The sequence below is a fragment of the Oncorhynchus gorbuscha genome, linkage group LG04, assembly GCF_021184085.1.
Source record: "Oncorhynchus gorbuscha isolate QuinsamMale2020 ecotype Even-year linkage group LG04, OgorEven_v1.0, whole genome shotgun sequence".
NCBI lineage: Eukaryota > Metazoa > Chordata > Actinopteri > Salmoniformes > Salmonidae > Oncorhynchus > Oncorhynchus gorbuscha.
Genome location: NC_060176.1, coordinates 42017621 through 42040947, shown reverse-complemented (window position 1 = coordinate 42040947; position 23327 = coordinate 42017621). Strand labels below are relative to the sequence as shown.

At 41.1% G+C, this 23327-nt stretch overlaps 1 long non-coding RNA gene across 7 annotated transcripts; it reads left to right on the top strand.

Annotated features, from left to right (window-relative positions):
• The first annotated feature begins 4467 nt into the window (after positions 1-4467).
• Positions 4468-22932, top strand: LOC124034086. 7 transcript variants are annotated; one of them, XR_006838511.1, is made up of 7 exons: positions 16736-17582; positions 18033-18422; positions 18609-18900; positions 19133-19229; positions 19352-19528; positions 19635-19736; positions 19838-22932. It is a non-coding gene; the product is annotated as an uncharacterized LOC124034086 (long non-coding RNA). The 7 variants fall into 7 exon arrangements; XR_006838510.1 differs by having other exon boundaries at positions 16735-17582; positions 19133-19528; XR_006838513.1 differs by having other exon boundaries at positions 16735-17582; positions 18609-19528; positions 19838-19944; positions 20090-22932.
• The last annotated feature ends 395 nt before the right edge of the window (positions 22933-23327 follow it).

Here is a 23327-nt window from a genome sequence, read left to right as displayed (position 1 = left end):
TTATAATGGTGTTGTAACGCTGGTACAATCCAGCACTAGATGACTCTAAATCCCTGACACTCGTTGTTACCGTCAGAGGCATGTTGGATTTCCAGGTCTTCTTGCTTCTTGACTCCAGCCCCACGAATGACTTTTCCCCTAAATTTGCCACTGTATTGATAGAATCTACCGCTAAATTAGCTTTATGGGTGTGGGCGTCTGTAGCAAAGTGATTGTGTAAAATGAAGAGATTCATTTTGAGCTGAGGTGATTTTTTTTTTTTAGCAGAGTGAGTTTCTTATCGACTCTGACACAGCGAGTAATCAGTTCTGGCATCGCTGACCAGGAAGTGTCAGGGGGAACAAATTGTTGATGGTGTTACAGATGAGTAATAATCACACCACCTCAATAACACTGGTTATGGCCCAGATTTATGGCTGACGGAGACAGTGTCCAGAGGCCGCTACAGAGGCTGTGGAGGCTCAAAAAGAGCATAGGAAAACAAAAGCCGTTTTTTTTAATGCTACAAATGTTTAGGTCATGATAATGGGACCATCATGACCTAATCAAACAATGCCTTTTAATAGAAGTCAGACCGAGGAATAGACTTGTTTTGGAAACGCAGAATGACTTACAGTACCATCATATAAGCAACCGCCTCATGCTCCCATGAAGACCAAGTAAACAACCAATGATTCTGTTTCCTGTACTAAATCAGATCAATGTTTAGGAGGATGTAGTAAACTAATTCTACAGTACATACAGTATCACATAACACATGACCATATGGGTTATAGCAAACATGGTCTCCTACACTTTTTTTTTTTACAATCCTGTGTATACCTGTAATTTCCATATGAATTACAACGTAAAATGGTTAATAACACAATAATTTCTATTTTCTTTCTTTGGGATTCATTGAAACGAGCCTTGTGCTACCTGACAACTATGACCCAGGTAGTGGCAAGATTTTCTTTAATGATTTCTAATGAACATAAAACAGCCATCATTTCCCAGTAAATAGTTAATTAGAAGCCATAAACTTTGGATTGTAAAATAAAGTGTTGCAGTATGTACTGGCTCTTTGCATCTCTTTTGAATACAATAGTAACTAAATCCATTCTCCTTTAACACTCACACAACAAACATTGATCATATTCTAGTGGCTTGAATGACACGTACAGTCTAAGCTTTTTTTTCCCATTTCCTGCCTGTACCTCAAAGCATTAGCGCTTCTCTAACTTTCCGGTCAAGATAAGTTTTTTCGAAATGTCCTAAATCCAGTCTTTTTGCTGAGAACATTTGATCTTTTCCTTCTGCCATTACCTCTTTCTTCCATACCGACAGACATCTGTAAAGATATGGGATTCCGTGTGCCAAGAACAATATCATTATTCAAGTTGGAGTAATACTTATTTGTCTTCAGTACTCCCTTTAGTGTGCATTGAACACTGTTATATCTGCTCTCTCCTGGTTTTGATGTGCTGTGCTGAGTGGTAAGATTACAGAAGAGGTGGATCACACACACACACACACACACACACGCACGCACACACACACACACGCACGCACACACACACACACACACACACACACACACACACACACACACACACACACACACACACACACACACACACACACACACACACACACACACACACACACACACACACACACACACACACACACACACACACACACACACACACACACACACACACACACACACACACACACACACACACACACACACACACACACACACACACACACACACGCACACGCACACGCGCGCACACACATCAATAACGGCAGCCAGAAATTCCTCTGATTTGAATCAGTGGAGAAGGAAACAATAGGGTCATTGTTCTTGCTCCAGATCAGGCACCCATGTAATGAATACACTGAACGCTACATAAGAATCAGTCCAAGAGGTGCACGAAATGAAACAAATGCTTACCTGATGTTTCAACAGATGAAATGTTTTTACTTCAGTAGACGTACAATCGCGTCCGGAATTATTGGTACCCTTGATAAAGATGAGCAAAAAAGACTGTATCAAATAAATAATAGAAAATACAGAGTTGTGTCGTATGCACAAAAAAAAGGAACATTTTATTACTTCATACTAGTACAATTGCTCAGACAATGATATTTGTCTTCATTTCAAAAGATTGGGATTAAATTATTGGCACTCTCTCTTTTTCTTTCAAAACCTCAATACGTCGCCTTGTGAGAATAACGGCACTGGGCCTTTTACTAAAATGTTTTGTGAGATTGAGGAACACATGGGGAGGGATCTTAGACCATTCCTCCATACAGAATTTCCCCCAGATCCTTTATAACCTCCGTCTGCACTTATGGACGGCCCTCGTCAATTCAAACCGCAGGGTTTCAATGCAAGTGATGGCCATTGCAAAATGTTGATTTTTGTTGTCAGTGAACCATTACTTTGTGGATTTTGATGTGTTTGGGGTCATTATTTTCTGCATATGCATCCTTATTTCGACGCCCACCACTCGTCTGCATGGCCAATGAGCTCTATTTTCATGTCATCGGACCATTTGTTCTGGTTCCAATCCAAGTGCCAATGCAGTTTAGCAAACTCAAGGTGTGTACATTTGTTGGATGACATGAAAATAGAACTCTTTGGCCATGCAGACCAGTGGTGGGTTTGGCGTTGAAATAAGGATGCATATGCAGAAAAGAACCCCGTACCTACTTTAAATTTTGGTGGTGAATCTGTGGGGCTATTTTGCTTGCTATTTTTATTTCGGAGGGAAAAATGATATTACTTGTTAAACAAAAATATTTTTTCTCTGAGCAATTGTATTAGAAAAAATATATATATTTTTTTGCAAACAATATAGCTCAATATTTGTAATATTTATTTTTTTGCTGAAGGGTGCAAAGATTATGGACCTGGCTGTGTGTGTTCTATTCTTATCCAGCATAGGGAACAATTGAGGGAACTCGAGAGTGGTTCTCTGTTTACAACATTCAGGCACAGTAAAAAGTCACCTACAAATTGTGGTAAGGGGAAGTCATGCTCGGATTTACCCCTGACACTTCTGTCCAAGCCAAAACACAGAGCCACCGAATGGGGTTCTAAGTATAGAACTATGAAAATGAAGAGGGGGTTCCAAGTTAGAATCTAAGAAGGATGAAACAATCCGAATGATGAATGCAGTGATGGGAGGAGGTTACTATTGCCACCCCATAAAGACTACCCTTACATAAACAGCTAAAGCTCTCTCACCCCCATCCCAGATGTGAAGGCTAAAAGCTTAGGAAGGGAAATCGCTACTCTGCAGGCTAGCAGTGATGAAGCAGTGGGAGAGGTGTGTGTGTGTGTGTGTGTGTGTGTGTGTGTGTGTGTGTGTGTGTGTGTGTGTGTGTGTGTGTGTGTGTGCACACGGCTGTTTCACATTGAGCTGTGATAACTCAGATGATTCCCTTCTCTCTGCAGAGGCCCAGACAGACTCAACAGAACAATAGGCCTTGGGAGACAGACAGACAGACAGACAGACAGACACACACACACAGACAGACACTCTTATGGACACTCACACACACACACAGGCAGACACCACACACACACAGACACACATACACAGAAAAAGATAGACAGACAGACAGACACTCTTATGGACACTCACACACACACACAGGCAGACACCACACACACAGGCAGACACACATATACATACACACAGAAAAAGATAGACACTCTTATGGACACACACACAGACAGACACCACACAGACAGACAGACAGACAGACAGACAGACAGACAGACAGACAGACAGACAGACAGACAGACAGACAGACAGACAGACAGACAGACAGACAGACAGACACACACACACACACACACACACACACACACACACACACACACACACACACACACACACACACACACACACACACACACACACACACACACACACACACACACACAAAACACACAGAGACAAGCACTTTCCCTTACATTATTAATGAAAAGTTCTCCATTTAAACTCTATAATGCCTTTTTAATGACTATAGCAAAGCGACTTCTCCTCAGTGCTGAAACCACTCCCTAAAACCTTCATCCTTATAATTCAACCAACAGCTCAAACACATCTTTCTCCGCATCTCTTTACTTCAAAATGGGCTCCACAAACACTGCACTAATAAAACCACTCGTAAATAGCAATGACTTAAAGGAAAAATGGGCTTGTAGGAAAAGTTCATAAGAAAAACGATAACCATAAAACGTGGCCCTTCATTTCAGCTGCTGTCCGACGAGAACATCTTTTCCAGTATGCCGGGTTGCTGGTCAATACTCAGTGTTGTTATACCGTAGAAGCAACCTGAATGGCCCTGTTTCAGATCTGCCTCAGAGAGGCCCAGTCACCCTGGTCATCTAACTGTTAGCCTCACCCTAAAGGTGGCTGCCTGCTTCTGCTGCTTCTTCTTGCTCTTTGACCCTTGTCTCTGTTGCAGTGGGAATTTTGGGATCTCTACTAGAGTCTTTCACTGGCAGAGCTCTGAGAGCCGAAGGAGATACATGCGCATGGCTCGATGTCCACGTTAATCACGCAACTATCTCAGCGGGAGACTTGTATTCGCAGAATGTGAGTTATATTTCTATTTAGAATTTGGCCCTGAAAATGTGTCTATAGTCACATTTCTATGTTGGATTTTAAGTAGGCCTATGGGGAGTAAATGTGTTTCAGATTCAACGTAGAGTGAAATCTCAAGGGACGTGCTTAATCAATCATCTCTCCAACAGAGAATACTACAGATACATAATACTACAAATGCAGAATTCTACAGATCCATGATACTACATGTACATAATACTACACATACAATTTGTAAGATTATCTTTTAGAATGCAATGTTTATTTTTGAAAGTATTTTGGAACGGCAACTCGTCAAGGATTTCAAAAGAAATAACAGAAAAACTGCGTAATTTCTCTGACATACAGTAGGTAGGGGCGTATCTTTTTGGGAAAGATGAGACTGGTCAACAATAGACTGATCACCAATGTAGCCTGACTTTAATGATCGAAACATGAACATGCACGTGTAATTAGCGTTCATATATGCATACTAAAACAGGCCTGGATGTTGAAAAGGCTTTCACCTTAATACAGCTGCAAAGCGTCTATGCAAATTGGCAGCGTTGAACAGGAGTTCCGAACCATGGACAGAGACCCGACTGACAGATGGACGGACTGATTGTTTGATTAATTCGATACTGAACATCAATTGGTTGATTGACCAATTGATCGACAGATTAAGGATTTGTATCAGTCTGTAAAATAAACAGTTTGATTGTTTCCTCAGCATCTGCTGGAAATGCTGTGCTGCCACAGTACAGTGCTGTAAACTAGAGGTGGTCGTTTGTGTGCTGAGAGCTAAGCTTTGACTCATGGGATTGGCTGTGAGAAGCTGTTAAATGAAGAGCAGGAAATGACCTGTCTCTTGGAAATGATGTGCACACTATATGTGAGAACTACTTATATCATTCTCCCAGTGATCACTCTCTCTGTATTCAATTCAATTTAATTATGCTTCATTGGCAAGATTGCAAAACACAACATTGCCAAATTGAATGTTGCCAGTTTAAGCAAAACATACTTAGAGAAAATGGACGTTTGTGGACAGTATCTCTCTCTCTGTCGGTACCTTGCTCTCTCAAGAACACACACACACACACACACACACACACACACACACACACACACACACACACACACACACACACACACACACACACACACACACACACACACACACACACACACACACACACACACACACACACACACACACACACACACACACACACACACACACACACACACACAGTCACACACACAGTCACTCACTCAGTCTTTGTTAGCGAAGGCCATGGGTCTGAATTGGCCTGTCAGTCACTCTGGCAGCAGTGTGTGTGTGTGTGTGTGTGTGTGTGTGTGTGTGTGTGTGTGTGTGTGTGTGTGTGTGTGTGTGTGTGTGTGTGTGTGTGAATGCCTGCATAGGTGTGTGTGGGTGGTAATGGCTCTGAGGTCCAGGTGCTCCACTGCAGGGATGATAAGATCTCATGCCTGCAGCCTTCTCCTTTTTTAAACCTTGGCCTCTAGATCTGCCAACTACAGTAGGTAGATGGGCCTCTGCAACAGACAATTGACAGTGCATACTTCCCAGCATAATCTCTTTAATGAACAGGGTGGGGAGGGGTCAAATTGAATCAAAATCACATTTTATTTGTCACATGCTCTAAATACAAGTTGTGTAGACTTTACTGTGAAATACTTGCTTACGAGCCCTTCCCAAAGATGCAGTGTTAAAAAATAATAATACAAATGAAAATAGTAACGCAAGAGGAATTAAATACAAAGGAATGAAGCTATAAACAGGAATTACCAGTACCAGATCAAAGTGCTGAGCGGTATGAGGTATTTGAGGTAGATATGTACATAAAGGCAGGGTAAAGTGACTACCCACTGGGCACAGACGTAATTTCAACGTCTAGTTTTGATTTATATTTGGCAGATTTCATGTATTCAACATGAAATCAACAAAACATGTCACCGTGTCATTAGATTTAGTTTAAAAGTTGGGTGAAAAAAAATACAAAACTCCCTTAAGTTTATGACTTGTTGCAAATTCAATTTGTTATCCACGTTGGTTAAACGTCATCACATTGAGTTCTTTTGTTTAAATGACATGGGAAACGACGTTGATTCAACCAGTTTTTGCCCTGTGGGTAGGCATAGATAATAGATCATATTAAGAGTAAGAATGAAGAACAGAGTAGCAGCAGCATATGATGAGTGTGAAAGTGTGTGTGTCTGTCTGTGTGTGTGTCTGTCTGTGTGTGTGTGCGTATGCAGTTTATGTGAATGTGTGTGGGTTTCCTGTGAGTGTCAGTGGAGAGAGAGAACGGGACATTAGCTCCTCAAGTTCAGGCATTGGACATTTTCACAGAGTAAAAATACCGTGTTGATTCAATGGACTTAATCACCGCTGCCATTTGTTTTTAATTTGGCCAGCTTCTAATAAATGATGAGTGGTTTGTAGTGCACACATAAATAGCGTGACTCAGAGGTCTTACACACAGCTCTCTGCTGTAGATGGAAAACATACTGTACATTTCCTTCCAGTCCGGACCCACCCAGAGCGTTCCAAACCTCTCTCCACACAGTGACAGCTGAGAATAAAGTAAGACCTATGTTTTCTCTACCACCTCAGGGCCATGTCTTGTAAATCACCTTGTGATGCACACAAAAAAACTATCAGCATAATTCATCTTCACGCAGGCAACTTTGACTAAAATATAAAGCATTATACATTCAAAAACTACCCTATAGGCAACAAATTTTATTGGTCACAGTAGAATTCTATTATCATTTTTGCAACTTAAATTGACAATTGAAGCCATATCAGTGATGTGTGGGTGGTGTGTGTGTGTGTGTGTGTGTGTGTGTGTGTGTGTGTGTGTGTGTGTGTGTGTGTGTGTGTGTGTGTGTGTGTGTGTGTGTGTGTGTGTGTGTGTGTGTGTGTGTGTGTGTGTGTGTGTGTGTGTGGTAAGTGTGTGTGTGTGGTAAGTGTGTGTGTGTGGTAAGTGTGTGTGTGTAGAGCCCGTGCGGCTGGCTGTGATTAGAGCCTGCATGTTAAAATGGGAGGCAGTTGAGGCTAAACCTGGAGCTGGTTAGTGGCTGAGGACGAGTGGAGAGAGACCAGGAAGATTTTTTTAATCAAAAACATATGAGTGGGGTGGATGTCATTTATTTTCCCAGGATGGCAACACACACATGCACGGAACACACAAATACAGAAAGAAACACACACGAATATACAAAATAACACGAACTTGAGAACCCAAGTAACCTGTATGCTTACGAGGACATACCGTACAAGCACAACAGTCCCCCCCCCCCCACACACACACACACACAGAAAATATTAGCAACTAACGACAGACCTTCCAGAGGTAAACAACAAAGCAATATAGAACTCTAAAAAGACATCAACATCACCTCATTGACATTACGATACTTTTCCATTGTGCCATTGCTAGCAGTGATATGTCACTGTTTTATTGCAGTTCCTAATCATCCATTCTGGTTTGAGATGATGGGGGCAGCCAGTGGCTCAGCCCTCACTCTGATCACACATTCTCCCACAGACCTGAGATTGAGTTAAGACTCACACCACTGTTGGCATAAACATCTGAACAGGGAGCAGACTGAGTAATGGTTGTTTTTCAACTGGGGTGTTGTGAAGGAGGAGGGAGGAGACAGGGTGAGGTTTCCCACATTATGTCTCCCCCTAGAGGTAGGAGAAAGTATTCCTTGTCTCTCTCCTCTCAACCCCTCTCTCCCTTTCTTTGTCTCTTATTCTCTTTCTTGTTCACTCCCTTTATCTCTGACCTTGCCCTATAGCCTACAGTTATTTTACAGTATCACGTATACATTCTGAGAACACAAAAATGTCCAGTCGTACTTTCTTTCAAATGCAAGTCATGGGAATTCATGTAGGTCCCTTCGACGTTGTCAAGGTTTCATAATGCCATGAACTTTCTCATAGATGTATCCGCACAACTCAATGTTTCCACATGACCTAAACCTATTCATCAATAATACATCCAAAAAGAATAGAGGATAACATCTCATAAGCTCCAGTAAATTGTCTCTTAATACATTACTTACAGATATCCTCTTCCAATATTTCCACGGTTAAATGAACACGGGCCTACATGTTTGGTTCTCCATGTCATTCCTCCCTCAAAAAATGAATAACTGTTTAAATCATGGCTCCTTCTAGTATTTGCATGGGGAGAGTGGCCTTCAATCCACCGCATCCTGTTCAGACTTAACTACAAACATGTTTCCACTGATATCTATCTGAGAGGACAGCCGCAATATTACTTTGGATTTTAGAACCCGCAAAAAAACATTTTTTTATTCTGGCCAGCAGATAAGAGAACACTAGAAAAACACGCTCCAGAACCGACTGCTGATTCAACGTAGTGTCACATACCTCTCCTATCCCACCGGGGCAAAGTCCCAGAGAAAGAATAACTTTTCAAATTCATTTGATACTACTTTACTTGACCGCTTCGGGAAACATGTTTTCGGTTAGACACCAGACGTAATATATCTGTGCTTGAATACAGGAGTACATTTTTTTTTAAAGGGGGCAGCTTAAATATCCAACTGATAGAAAGGGACTGTAATTATATACACTGCTGATGGATGTCAAGGATGCATTAGAGCGATCATTGGTAAAACGGCATGTAGAACACATTTAATAATGCTCTAAATGCTAAAAGCTTTGAACTTTTTTGTGCCCAGCGTGCAGAGATAAAGGGACTTAATGGAATACAATAGATGGATGAGACGGACCAGGGCAGAGGGCCCTAAAAGCACTAATTGAAAACAGCAAACTTACTCGGAACATGGTTTATCTTTATGGAAGGGGCACTCTGACCATTTTGATGGCTTTAATTGTGTTTTATGGTTAGCCAGGAAACTTCGGACGTTGAAAATAAATACTAGCGGGATGTACTGTATTTAGTCACAATAAGAATGTGACTGTTTGAATGAGAAAATGCATTCAAAGTTGTACATTTTGGAATTGTTAGGATAAAGATGAAATAGTTTATTATTTTATTAATATTTTCCGGAACAGGCCTTCCTATACATTATGTACCTGCTTGAGCTTTTGCAGCCATTACATCGTGGGTGGAGGTGAAGTGGTGGGACCTCAGCTGTTTCGTTTCAAAGGCTGGCGCACACACACACACACGCACACACGCACACACACACATGCGCACACGCACACATGCACGCACACACACACATGCACACACACACACACACACATACACACACACACACACACATACACACACACACTTTGACCTGGCAGTCAGTCTGGTCCTGAAGTTGATCGATGAGATTCTCTGCTTGACCCTTATCTGGTGTTGGGTCTCCCAGTCAGCTCTACATCTGGAAGAGGGATCAGACCTCATGGTTTTGGATAAGGACATGACCAGATTCTCATGTGTTACTGCCAAGCCATCAAAGTTGCTGACTTCTTCCTGAAGTTTCCATGCAAGAACACAACACTCGGAAGTTAGACAAGTGATTGATTAGTGGTTGGATGAGCTCAAAGATTGAGCCTGGTTGGTGGGGTGTTTTAAGTATATATTTAACTCAACAAAAATTCATAAAATTGCCTGACAGGCTTGGTATCTTCCATAAACTGTAAACTAAGGTAATTAAATAAATAATAACGGAAAAAAAATCTAATCTAAGCATTGACAACAGGTACAATATAATTACTCTCCCAACTTCTGTTGTATTTTTGTAATTTCACATGCAATACTTTACCACAATAGCATATGATATTCAAAGACGAAAGAGAGCCAGATAATGTATCAAAACCTCAAATTGAGTCAATCATAAGTCTCATAGCACTTTCAAACCCCATTCCCAATCTTTCATTGACAGCAATCTCCACTTTTCAGACCTGGGTTTTTGTAAAAGGCCTATTACGCTGACGCTAGTGGCTGCAATTTCTTTTAAGTCCCTCTTCTTCAACTGTGAAGTGGTTCTCCGAGGTGCTTTAGAGTCCCGGGGGAAGAATAATGGCAATCAATGTTCTGTTCATCATAGAAGCCATCAAGTGGAACGACTCTGCCAGGTCTGTAGTTGAATGTAAAACCTAATATTTCATGCCAATTAGAATTTCTGCCTCTAAAATGAAATGTTGAGTGTTCCTACAGTACTTCTCACACTAGCATAACAGCCTCATTTAGCAGTCATTTGTGGGCAATCGATTGGAGACCATTACTTGACAAAAGAAATATGCAAGGGTAGGAGCAGAATGATTGACTGTATCAACAACTTTGCTTTCGCTACAGGTTTCGGGGGCTTTGGAGACCGACAAAACAGTCTTTCAGTGCCCACTCGAATAAATAAACACAGTGAAATGCAGGGCTTTCTACTACAAGTAATAAGTGTGTATATTAATTAGGGATATGTCTGCTAGCTCAGCGGAGAGGTTAAGTGGAGCCTCTGTCATAACTCAATCATCAGTCTGCGACGGCATCCAGCACTCTGAGTCAAACTCTACTCTGAATGTTAATTAATTAACTTCCCCTTTGTTTAACCACGTCTGCCGTCAACGACTTGATCATATATCCAACGCCTGCTGGCCAACTGAAGGGCGACGTTTTCCAAAGTAGACTTTATTCTGTTGGTGCAATAAAATCCCAGTTGTTTTCTTGCCTCGGGCAAATAAAAGTTTGCTGAAATTTTCTTCAGGAAAAAAACAAAATGTACGTCGCCACCGTTCATGATATTAATAGCGTTTGCGTATAAAACTGTGTCTGTACAGCTTAATAAATTGTGCTTTCGACTGGTTTAGTTTGGCTGCCTGAGTTCCTGACTAATCCTCTGTGTGCTCATTCTTCACTAGACACTCAGCCCAGGACTTTAAACAAAGATTAGAAACAAAGGTTAGCAGCCTACCTCAATATCGTAAAAAATTCATCAAAATAATATCTATGATGCATTATTGATATACATTATCATTGACAATAGGCCAGTATTTATTGAAATAATGACATGATGATGCCATGAGGATCACTCATGTAAACTTTACGATAGATTCGTTTGAAAATATAGTCATTACAGGGGGATCCCTGCAGCATGTTTCAATTAGTATGCATGTCACATATTTATGGCAGCACATCAATTCATTAATCCACAAGTCACAAAGCTTAAAGAGAAGATTAGTGGTAATTATAGGCAATTAGAGATACCAAAGGCACCACTAAAACTATCAGCAGCACCAAGGAGAAATTACATAAGAGAACATACAATATTGGGATAATTATAACCAAAATGGAATGGAATGAGACCTCGTACTGGTATTGAAGATGAACCTGCAAGCGATATTGAGCAACTTTTGAAATAAAATGGAAGGTCAATTAAATGCAGGGGGGAAAAAGCCTTCATCTTACAGGCCTACGCCCATGACTGTGTCAGTCTGTCATCAAGGCATTGGATCAGCCAATCACAGAGCAGTAAAAACAACGGTCTCACCTCAGTCTGTTTTGTGTGCTCGCCACGTAATGAAACAGCCACGTTAGACTAATTATTTCTTTTACTGAACTACCCAAATGGGTTTGCATTTCATTGTAGAGTGAGAAATAATAACGAAGGAATGGAGGGCCCTGAACCGCAGGTAAATCTACTATAGCTACATTTCTCTTTTTCCCCTCTCACGCAGTCTTGGCCACGTCATGCTCTTTTCCAATTAGGCCGGTACTTGAGGAGTCTGATCTATATTCATGGCTGATATGAATGGTTGAGGAGTGGTGATTACAGTCATGATGAGAGCTGAAGGAAGCAATTACAGCCTCCATGTCCATAAATAGCAATTGCTGCAACCCTTTTAAAATAATAGTTTTAAATAACCCGCACAACACGCAGAGGTATATAATGTCCATAGGAAGGGGGAAATAAAGAGTCGCTCTCTCCTCAAAGACTGGTTGCCAATTCTCCCAACAACTTATTCAATTTTTTCAGATATGTGACCATGCAGATACGTTATACACAATTTCCCTGTTTCTCAGAAATAGACTTTCTCCCCATATTTTTGCCACTGCATGAAAACAATGAAACAACCTCATGGCAATTATAGAACTCAGAGATTAAGTTAATTATGACAGGTTGAGTAGTGAGTGGGCTTGCTTTAGGATAGTTTGTTTTTGGATATAGATGATTAAGAGATAGATAGAGAGAGTGTGTGTGTGTGTGTGTGTGTGTGTGTGTGTGTGTGTGTGTGTGTGTGTGTGTGTGTGTGTGTGTGTGTGTGTGTGTGTGTGGGGTGTGTGTGGGTGTGGGGGTGTGTGTGTGGGTGTGGGGGTGTGTGTGTGTGTGTGTGGGGTGTGTGTGTGTGTGTGTGTGTGTACGGGTGAGGAATAGAAGGACAGAGAGACACACAGAGAGGGAGAAAGAGAGAGAGAAGAGATAAGTGAACGGGCCAAGTTAAGAAGTGATTCATGGCGTTTTGCAGGTTATAACTCATTTCAAAGTGAATGTTCTGCCTGTGTGAATGCATCCTTCCCATAATGCCCTTGACAGAATGGAAAGCACCGCCAGTGTTCCATATCTAAAGACAGACATTTTGGGTGTGACTTTGAAATCAAACCCTATAAATTACCGGGCGAAAAAAAGAAGGAAGTGAAGAGCTGCTAGGGTACTCAATAGTTTGGTTGGTCGTCGAAAACGAAGGAGGACCAATTCACTCATATAAATAACCATTCTGTAACTACTCCCTCTTCAATCAGGGTTGATTGGAAAATGCTTTGTTAAAAAAAAAATATATATATATATATACACATTGTATTATCGTATCTTTGTGCTCCTTGACGAAGGCCACGCAACCAATCTGAGTTTTTAAATATTTGTTCCGTCGAACATGCCAGACACACAAAGCCATTTTTTATGAGTGCCTTGGTCCTCTTTTCTTTTTGATGACCTATAAATGAACCCTTATCAGGCAAGCCTTATTGTCCAATAAATAAAGTCCCATTCATAAAGAATGTTTTGCAATGGGGACATTTCTGTTAATGAGAAAAAAGCCTATTACAGTAACAATCGGATAACCTATGAATAGAAATGAAAATAAATGGTCTGACAGAGCTTCCTATATCTTTCACTGTAGATTGATGCTATTGTACCAGAAGTTATAGAGCACACTTATTCAGTGAAAAACAGCAAACAGAACAAATTAAAAAACAACCACCCTGAAGACAATAGGGGAAAAAGCAACAATTATCTTGTCTTTAAGACTAGCTCATTAACATAAAACTGTTATACAAGGTTACACCCAGTAGTCTCTATTGCAGCGTGCTAGGAGAAAACACCTGCTGGCCAGGCTATTTATTTCTCTTAATTAATGACTGATTTAATATGTTTGTAATTTAAACAAGGTGGAATGTGGTGCTAAACTCTATGTTTAAATGTCAATTTCTCAGGCCCTGGGGGGGAGCAGGTGTGAACTGTTATCAGCTGCTTCACTCCAAGCCCATGCTACCAAATAGTAAACAAACACAATTGTGTGTGTGTGTGTGTGTGTGTGTGTGTGTGTGTGTGTGTGTGTGTGTGTGTGTGTGTGTGTGTGTGTGTGTGTGTGTGTGTGTGTGTGTGTGTGTGTGTGTGTGTGTGTGTGTGTGTGTGTGTGTGTGTGTGTGTGTGTGTGTTTCTGCACCGTAAGTCCCTCAGGACTGCATTACCTTGCTGGGTTTTAGTTCTTTACTTCTGTTTGTACGTTTAATGATATACAGGAAGAAATATCCAGCCAAAGCCCTAGTGAACATTTTTTGGGGAGGCAGACCTTGCATATCAACATTTTGCAAATTTTGCTGTCAGGGTTTGGTATACTGTATGTTTGGCAACAGGTTTTTTTAGTAGTTTATATGTTACCAGCTACGACTTTAAACATTTACTTGACTCACCGGATAATGCAAATATATCAACAATACTCTTATAGTCTAAAACAATACAATGGGCACTAATTTCTTATGGAAAAAACCTGAATACAATTAAGTGACTTTATCTGTAATAAAATGAGTCAGCCTTTTGGGGCGATTAAACCCTTTAAAAATGCTGGCCGTATCTGGCACTTAAACCTGGTGTCTGAAATAATGACTCAGTCCTCAGTTCAGCAGTGTGTGTTATTTGGGACGCTGGGGTTTATGAGTCTCTCTCTCACACACACACACACACACACACACACACACACACACACACACACACACACACACACACACACACACACACACACACACACACACACACACACACACACACACACACACACACACACACACAGACACACACACCACACACACACACACACGCTGCTACAGCACAGCACTCCATGAATCAGCACAGCGCCAAATTTCTCAGCACATTTAGAGGGAGGACGGCCCCTTAAGGCTCCTAATGAAAGGTCTAATGTCCCTGCATTGATTTTTCCCTTCTTTAATTTGTTGCTTATTTATGGTTGTGTCTCTTTCTGCTTGGGAGGGGGTTTCACAGATCTTCTCTTACAGTGAAAGGTGCATAAACCGGTGGATAGCTATAATCCCCCAGAACACATAGACCCCTCCTACTCAACTCTAGACCTCAAAGCCAGTTCCACTGCATTTTTCATTGTTCCCCCCTGATCAGGGATTGATTTAGATCTGGGTCACCTGATGGGTGTAATTCATTATCAGGTAGAACAGAACACCGGCAGGCGCCATAGACCATTAAAAACAAAACACTGTGTTTTAAGTGAGAATAGGCATTGGTCTGAAGTTCAGAAATTCACATGAGCACCACAATGCCTATTCCATCCATGCTCTACCAAGGTTTTCCAGCACACAGCTTTCACCTACTACAGTAGCTATGTTGGATTTGTACTTCAAACCATGTGTAGGCAGGTTGCTTTGGATTCAAACCTTCTCAAACATCCTAATTCGTACTCTTAGAGGTGTCACGCCCTGATCTGTTTCACCTGTCCTTGTGATTTTTTCCACCCCCCTCCAGGTGTCACTCATCTTCCCCATTATCCCCTGTGTATTTATACCTGTGTTCTCTGTCTGTCTGTTTCCAGTTTGTCTTGTTTGTTCAAGCCTGTCAGCGGTTTGGCTCAGCTCCTGTTTGTACCTAGTCTAGCTTTTTCCTCGTCCTCCTGGTTGTTGACCTTTGCCTGTCCTGACCCTGTGCCCGCCCGCCTGACCACTGCCTGTCTCTGAGCCTGCCTGACATCCTGTACCTTTGCTCCACCTCTGGATTACCGACCTCTGCCTGACCTGACCCTGAGACTCCCGGCTGTCCTGTACCTTGGCCTCTTCTCTGGATTGTCGACCCCTGCCTTGACTTGTTGTTTTCTTGCCCCTATGGTCACAAACATGGTTACTTCAGTCTGCACTTGGGTCTTACCTTGATTCCTGATAGAGGAGGTGCTTCCACAATAATGTTATTTGTACTGCATATAAGTTACAGTATTGGATTCTTCACACACCACAGTAAGATATTATCCCATTACGCTACCTTTTCATGCTTTAAAAAAATAAAATAATCTATTAATACACACTTTGCTTTTTATACTTATAAGACCACCAGGCTTGATTGAGCTGTTTTGTCTTGTAGTAATGTGGTGCATGCCTGTATTTCCTTTATTAAACCTTATTATTTTACAAAAACATATCCTTTTTTGTTAAGTAGGTGCCCGACATAACAAGAGGTGGTGTGTTGGACACAGTCGCACAGAGCCTGTCTGCATTCCTGATTCTGTAATGGTTAGCTTACCTGTGTCCTATTTGTTTGGCCCAGTGTTATCAGTTGCTGTGTTGGTCAATGGACAGTTCGTTACCTCTGTCAATATATGTAGCTTAAAGTAAGGTTTGTACTTGTACTTTTGCCGTCAGGATGGCGACGCAACAATAATACCCATTTACAATAGGCCTAGAACTAAAGATACATACAGCCAAATGAGAGATGTATACATAATATGAATGGCACGACAATGAAGTCCATTATGCCTGTGACGAGTATGAATTAGGCTATTTGAGGTTTGAATCCTAAGCAACTTGCCTACACACAGTTTGAAGTATAACACTGACATAGCTACTGTAGGTCAAAGCGCAGTGCTGGTAGAGCATGGATGGAATAGGCATTGTGGTGGTCATGTGAATTTCCTTTTTCACCTTCAGACCAATGCCTATTCTCACTTAACATTTTTTGTTTTTAATTTTTACACGAAGGTGATTATGCAACATTATTATACACCTTAGCACGTGCTCTCCTTATGAACCTTCACAATGTTGTGCGTTTTTAATTTGGAGTATTGATAAGATCCCAGCTCCTAATCAAATTGTCAAGGGCAAAGAAACAGACAGAAGCAAATATTTACTATGCGATTACACAATGTGGCTTTTGCTAGAGGACTGCAGGAGTGCAGAATATGGATGAGCTGTTCTCAATGGAAGGGCTCTGAAATATTCTCTCTGGAAACGACTTGGGGCACACAAAGGGGACAGCCCTGGTGCGTCAGATGCCAGCTGATTTTGAAGGTAGTCCATCCGAATGTTCCCTGCGACAATGGTGGTCTACTCTGACATCACACAGTGGAGGAGTTGAATGTTCCGGTGGGAGAAGGACATCAAGTGCATAGAGCTGGCCCCGGCGCTCTGTCAACCAGCTGGTGTTTGCGTTTCTCTGTGACAGGCGCATGCCCACAATCCGCCACTTTGCCATAAATCACTGTGTCCCTGGGCAGTATTGTAGGGAAGGGTTTCCCAAACTCGTTTCTAGGGGCCTGTCATGCCAAATAGTGTCCACCGGCCAAATAGTGTCTCCCTCTGCTAGCAGGCTACTGTAACGGTTATTGCAGCTTTCTGTTTGTATGTAGCTTGCACTTCAATGGCATCCCTCGAGGAGATATTTTACCTTTCCGACCAGGCGAAGTGTTCTGAAGACACCACTGATCTCGACAAGAGGCGCAACATTCAGAGAAAATCACAATTCGGGGTAACGTCAAGCAGTTTTATTAGATAACTGGACGGCTTTAGCTATGTACAACCATTTTCCATCTAACGTTAGCTATTTGCTAGCTATACATAATGTTCAGTGGAGACTGCTGAGGGGAGGATGGCTGATAATGTCTGGAATGGAGTAAATGGAATCTATCAAACACGTTGATACCAATCAATTGACTCCATTCCAGCCATTATTATGAGTCGTCCTTCCCTCAGCAGCCTCCTCTGATATAGTTATATGTTGAGGTGTCTAGCTATAAGTTAAACCTCATCAATCAATCACTAGACAGCCACAGAGAGAGGGGGGGGGGGTTGAGAAAGGATGAAAGAGAGACGTGGGAAGAGGGTGGAAGACAGGCAGGGAGAGAGAAACAGAGAGGGAAAGACAGCAGTGTAAATGTACTTAGACTTGAGTATTTCAGCATCTCTTCCAACTTGTTAGGTAATCATATCTACCTACGGGGGAAGGATGGTCAGCCACACAGGAGGGTGATTTTTGTTAAGGAGGAGGAGGAGGCCGTGCTGACTGTGATGCTTGCTGGCCAATTCGGAGTGAAGCGCCTGATTGCCAAAATCAACCTACGCTTCTTCTGACAGGGAATTGTCAAGGAGGTGGACAGCTGGGCAAGTGAAATAACCTTTTGTTTATCAATCACATTCTGTTATATGTGGAAATTATTATGGTTACAATGAATGTCATATCAGAGAGCACGCAATGTTTCAATTTGTCACTTTTTGCTTAAAGGTCAGTACCTGTCCAGCCTTCCAGAAGTTTGAGAGGGCGAAGAGTGTGGCGCCGGAGTTGAAGTTGTTTTACCATGGCACATGATCGGTAAGTGTCCCAATTCAAATTTTGCCCCGATAAGATGTTTTGTAACGGTTGCTTTATTTGACCACAGGAGAGTTCAATATTAGAGAGTGTGTCTCCGTATCCTTACAAATATGAAAATCTGCATACTGTATGACACTGATACGGGTAAGAATAAAGTCATCTTCTCTCTATTGTTTTAAATGTCAGGGATGGACCTCATCGGCTCCTTCATGAAATCCAGGAAAGGCAACAGCTGGTGTCTGACGGCGACCGATCACTTTACCAAGTAGATGGAGGCAATACCCATTAAGATCAGTAAAGGAAGAGAACGTCCTTAACTCTAAATACCCATCTGCAACCCATTAAAAAGGGTGCTTGGAACCAAAAATAGATTTTTGTTTTTTTATGACACAAAACTAGTGAGAGCACCTCCAAGGATATGGTGGGCATCTTCAACACCCACTATTCTCCTGAGGTCATCTTGAGTGACCGAGGTCAGGTACGGATGTTAAAGGTTATATTCTGTCACCAATGCTTTGTTTTGTTTATTTTGTTACAATCTGTTTTTGTTTTTCCATGGTAGATAATCAGACATATTTCAATATCTTACATTGTCAATAGATATCACTTTCCTACCCCCCTCCTCCAGGTTTGGTGAATGGACCAACCAGGCCATTGTGATTGACTTAGTGTTGTTTGTCTATTGCTATTTTTGCTTAACGGTCTTTCAGATCACTGAAACCCCACCTGATGTGGTGGAAGTTGTCGAAACCAGATCAAGACGCCTTCGAGAATTACCTTCAGGCAGGGACTGAGAGGGATGTGGAGGTCTTTGACCATATACAAATTATTGTCCGTTGTTTGTTTGTTTTCTGGACCTCCAAGAGATATGTAAGAAATGTATTTGTAATGTGAAATATAATTGCATGTCATTCGTGTCATCCAACAAGGTGAGACTGAACATGGACAAGGCGCAGGAGAAACAGAAGGAGCGCTACCGGAGCAAAGTCAAGAAGGGGACCAAGTGCTACGACATCCGGGCAAATGACTTGGTTTGGAAGAAGAACGAAAGGAAGGCAGAGACCTTGAAACCTCGCTGCTCCTAGCTGTGGTCACGATCTGTTAAAGTGAATATAAAAAATTCAGATAATAACTATTTGCATTTGCACACAAAATAACCTGAAGCTAGTTTAACTTTCCCTAACACTGACATTTTTCTCATGGTCTTCCTAGGGTTACCTAGGGTTACCTAGGAAGCCAACTATCTTCTGCAGTTGGACGGTCTACTACTGGAAGCATTGACGCCCTACACTTCAGTGAAGCCCAATTTACAAAGTACGTTAAGCTTTGGTTGACATTTGAGAAAGCAAGAAATGGTTGTTATACTAAGCTTACAAAAATGTACCTCTTCAATTTACCTCTCCAAATGACTTTAGGACCATCGACTGTCCAAGCCCCCCAGGAGGTATCCCATCTACCAGAACCGGTGAGTTCGGATCAGTCTGATTCTCTGTGCTCTGAGTCGGAGGGGGACTAGCTTGAGGTAGGCTACACCTTCCAAAAGTGTTGAAAAGTACATATCTCTGTTAATCCATCAAATTTTCTCACAGTAAAGTGTAACCTGTGTGTTTGCTTGTTTATGTCGGTCTCCTACCATGTCCCCTTCAACTCTGCTCCTGTTCTCCAAGAGCTAGGGGTTTTGGCCAACACCCAGATCCACCTGATGTCCTCCATTAACAACCATTCTTTTCATTACCTCATCTACAGCTACTGTTGTCATTACGCCATCTACAGCTACGGTTATCATTATCTGCTAAGAAAGCTATCTTGCGCTATCATACTGGGCACATAATATGTGAGAGACACAGATTAACTAAAAACATTAGCACTGAAAATCCTCTGAACAAAGCGAACAGCAGTGCCTGGACTTCGCAGTCTCCTTCTTCAACTCCCCCCTTCTGAGACTGGGTGCCTGTTGAGAACAAGTGACAGGCAGAATCTCCCACCCACACAGCAACCACCTCCTATATTCCACACACCAGAATTATGTATTTAGTCCATGATTGCCATGTGAAAATAAATTAATGACACAACTGTACCAAACAATATCAACGTTTCTGTGTTACATTCTTAAATATTGACGGGTTAGTTTTCACAACATGTTCATTGCTGTAAGGTGTCCTTTGATGGTATTTATTTGTTCCTCATTATTAATTGAATGTAGTCAATCCTGCCGTAGAGATAGCGTGCATCTCACAGGTGAGGGCAACGACCTCTTCCTTGAGTCTGAGAGCTGATCCCTCTTTTGTTCTAGCAAGATCTGTGCTCTTGGGGTAATTCTCAAAATGGATTTTACATTTTTTTTTTAAGGAAGTGTCAGGGAACATTATTTTTTACATGTATCTAACCTTTGTGTAGTGACAGTCTCCATATATACTGTACTTCCATAAATGTTTTATACTGGTATCAGGGGACTTTATGTATTAACCTATCAAGATCAAATATTGTAGTTGGGCAACATATGCGATGTGAATATAAAACATTTCATTCTGAAGTCGGGAGTGTACTTTCTCTTGATTCAGCTCAAATAACGGCCGCCATTGATTTAAAGAAATGTTATGACATTTTTTTACGTGGTTGCGTCATATTTCTTTGCATACTTTCCATTGAAGCTTGCATCAATGCATGCTTCAAAATATGTACAAACGGAGTTTGCATTTTGAGAAGTGCCCTCCATGCTCCATTTCGCATGCTTTCATTTGGAATCGTACTCCGATCCTCCCGTGCTCCAATTTTCGTTGTATGCAGTTTGAGAATTAGCCATCGACTTTGACAGAGCATTTAAATTTCTTGAATCCTTCCTTCCAAAATGATTTTGTTCATTTACTCAATAGTGATTTTACGTTTATTTATCTTGCTTGGTTAAAATACAATACTCTAAAACAGTCAATTTGTTGAAAACAGACTTCTTTAATCACGTTAAAACCCATTTCCTTTTCTTTTGACTGTGTGCTACTACAGGCGGCAACCTGATCTCAGAGCATTTCGTATTATTCTGTATGGATATTTTTATGTGCAAGTATTAATTTGTGGATGTCCATCATCCATTTCACATAATATGTTATGAGTTACAATTCATATGGTATGTTACGAATTGCAGTTGTATGATATGTTATGAATTTCAATTGTAAATTATGAATGCAATATGTAGGATATGTTGCCAATTCCAATTTGTTGTAACTAACGTTAGCTAGGTGTCTAATGCTAATGTTAGCTGGGCTAGCGGTTACGGTTAGGAGTGAGGTGAAAGGGTTAAGGTTAGGAGTTATGTTCAAGGTTAGCGTTAGGGGAAGGGTTAGCTAACATGCTAAGTAGTTGCAAAGTAGCTAAAAAGTAGTAAGTAGATGCAAAGCTGGTAATTGGACTAAATGCTAGTTGTCCATGAGATTTGAACACTCAATTTTTGGGTTGCTAGACATTTGCTTATACGACTAACCAACCTCATTTTAGCATGAAAGGAGAATTTTCCTCTTTCTGATGTCAATCTAAATGTTTTATGTAAATTAAATGTTATAGTCGGTTCCAGACACCTTTTCTGTGATTTGCCTTGTTTTTGATAAACATACCCCAGCTTCGATTCACTTTCTCATTGCTCTTTGTACAGCATCAGGGCATGCAAAAGACATGATTAAACTCCAAAAACACCTAAACACATCCTTTTAGTAATGGACATGCTCTCTGTATAGTGAAGTCTAGGTTACGCCCTGATACTACACAACAAGCAATGAGGAAGTGAATTGCAGCCGGGGTAAGTTTATCAAGAACAAGCCAAATCACATACAAAGTGTCTGGACCCTTCTATAATGTGCCATTTACATCAAAAATAGAGATTTACTTTAGAAATAGGAAAATTATCCAGTAACCTTCTGTCTTATGTAACCATACTAAACGTAACATATCATACTAATTTCAGTGTCCCGGATTATATTTTAGTATGTTACGTCTATAAGAGCAGGTTGGCGCAAGGAATGTGGCGAACTTTGTTTTACCCTGGTTCACAATGTGCAGCCTTTTCCCTGACTATTTTTTCACTATTGCATGGCAACTTCAAATATTCTGTGAACACACTGAAAAGTAACTTGTAACTGTTGATCAGTCAGCACACCTTTAGGATTATAAGAATGACAAGACAGCAGGAGAAAGAGCTTATGCAGGAGCTGGAATTTATTCTACACATGTTTGAAACAGTAACACATTCGGTCGAGTCTGGTAACTTGAAGTGAGCATGCACAACTGAGGTTCTGTTTCTATGTGTGTTTGGGGTTCAACCATTTCCTGTATGCATACCTAGATTACTTATCAAAATGATTTTTTTTTTTAGGCTATGGTTTCTCATGGCTGTTCTTCGAGGAAATATAGCGTAGCTAGCTAACTGCAGTGTTTGTTGTGTCTGAAATCTGGCTACCTCCTTTTATTGTAGCTGTAGCTTGGTTTGTACAATGCAAATAAATGTGAGTTGCGTGGCAGTTTCCCAAAGTTTGGTGGTTTTAATAGTAATGTAACTAACTATGTAAATTCAGCCTAATTTACTGCCTTTAAAATAAAAATAGCTGATATGGCTGACTTGCTTAAACAACTGTGGTTTCTACTGACAATTCAGATGTACAAACTATGGCATAAGGGGAGAACAAGTTTATAAGAGGCAATCCGTAATTTCGATTAAGACATTAATGAGCGAGCGAGGACGGACGTAGTCAATATAACTATTTGTACAGCACTTTTGAAATGTACAACAACAGAATTCCGAACATGGACCGTTCTTACAATGTTCTCCATGTACACCAAGTCAGAACCATAGGATAATGAAGGGGTTATATAAGCAGACAATGAAAGCTCTTACAATATTCAATCATTACATTTCTTTAA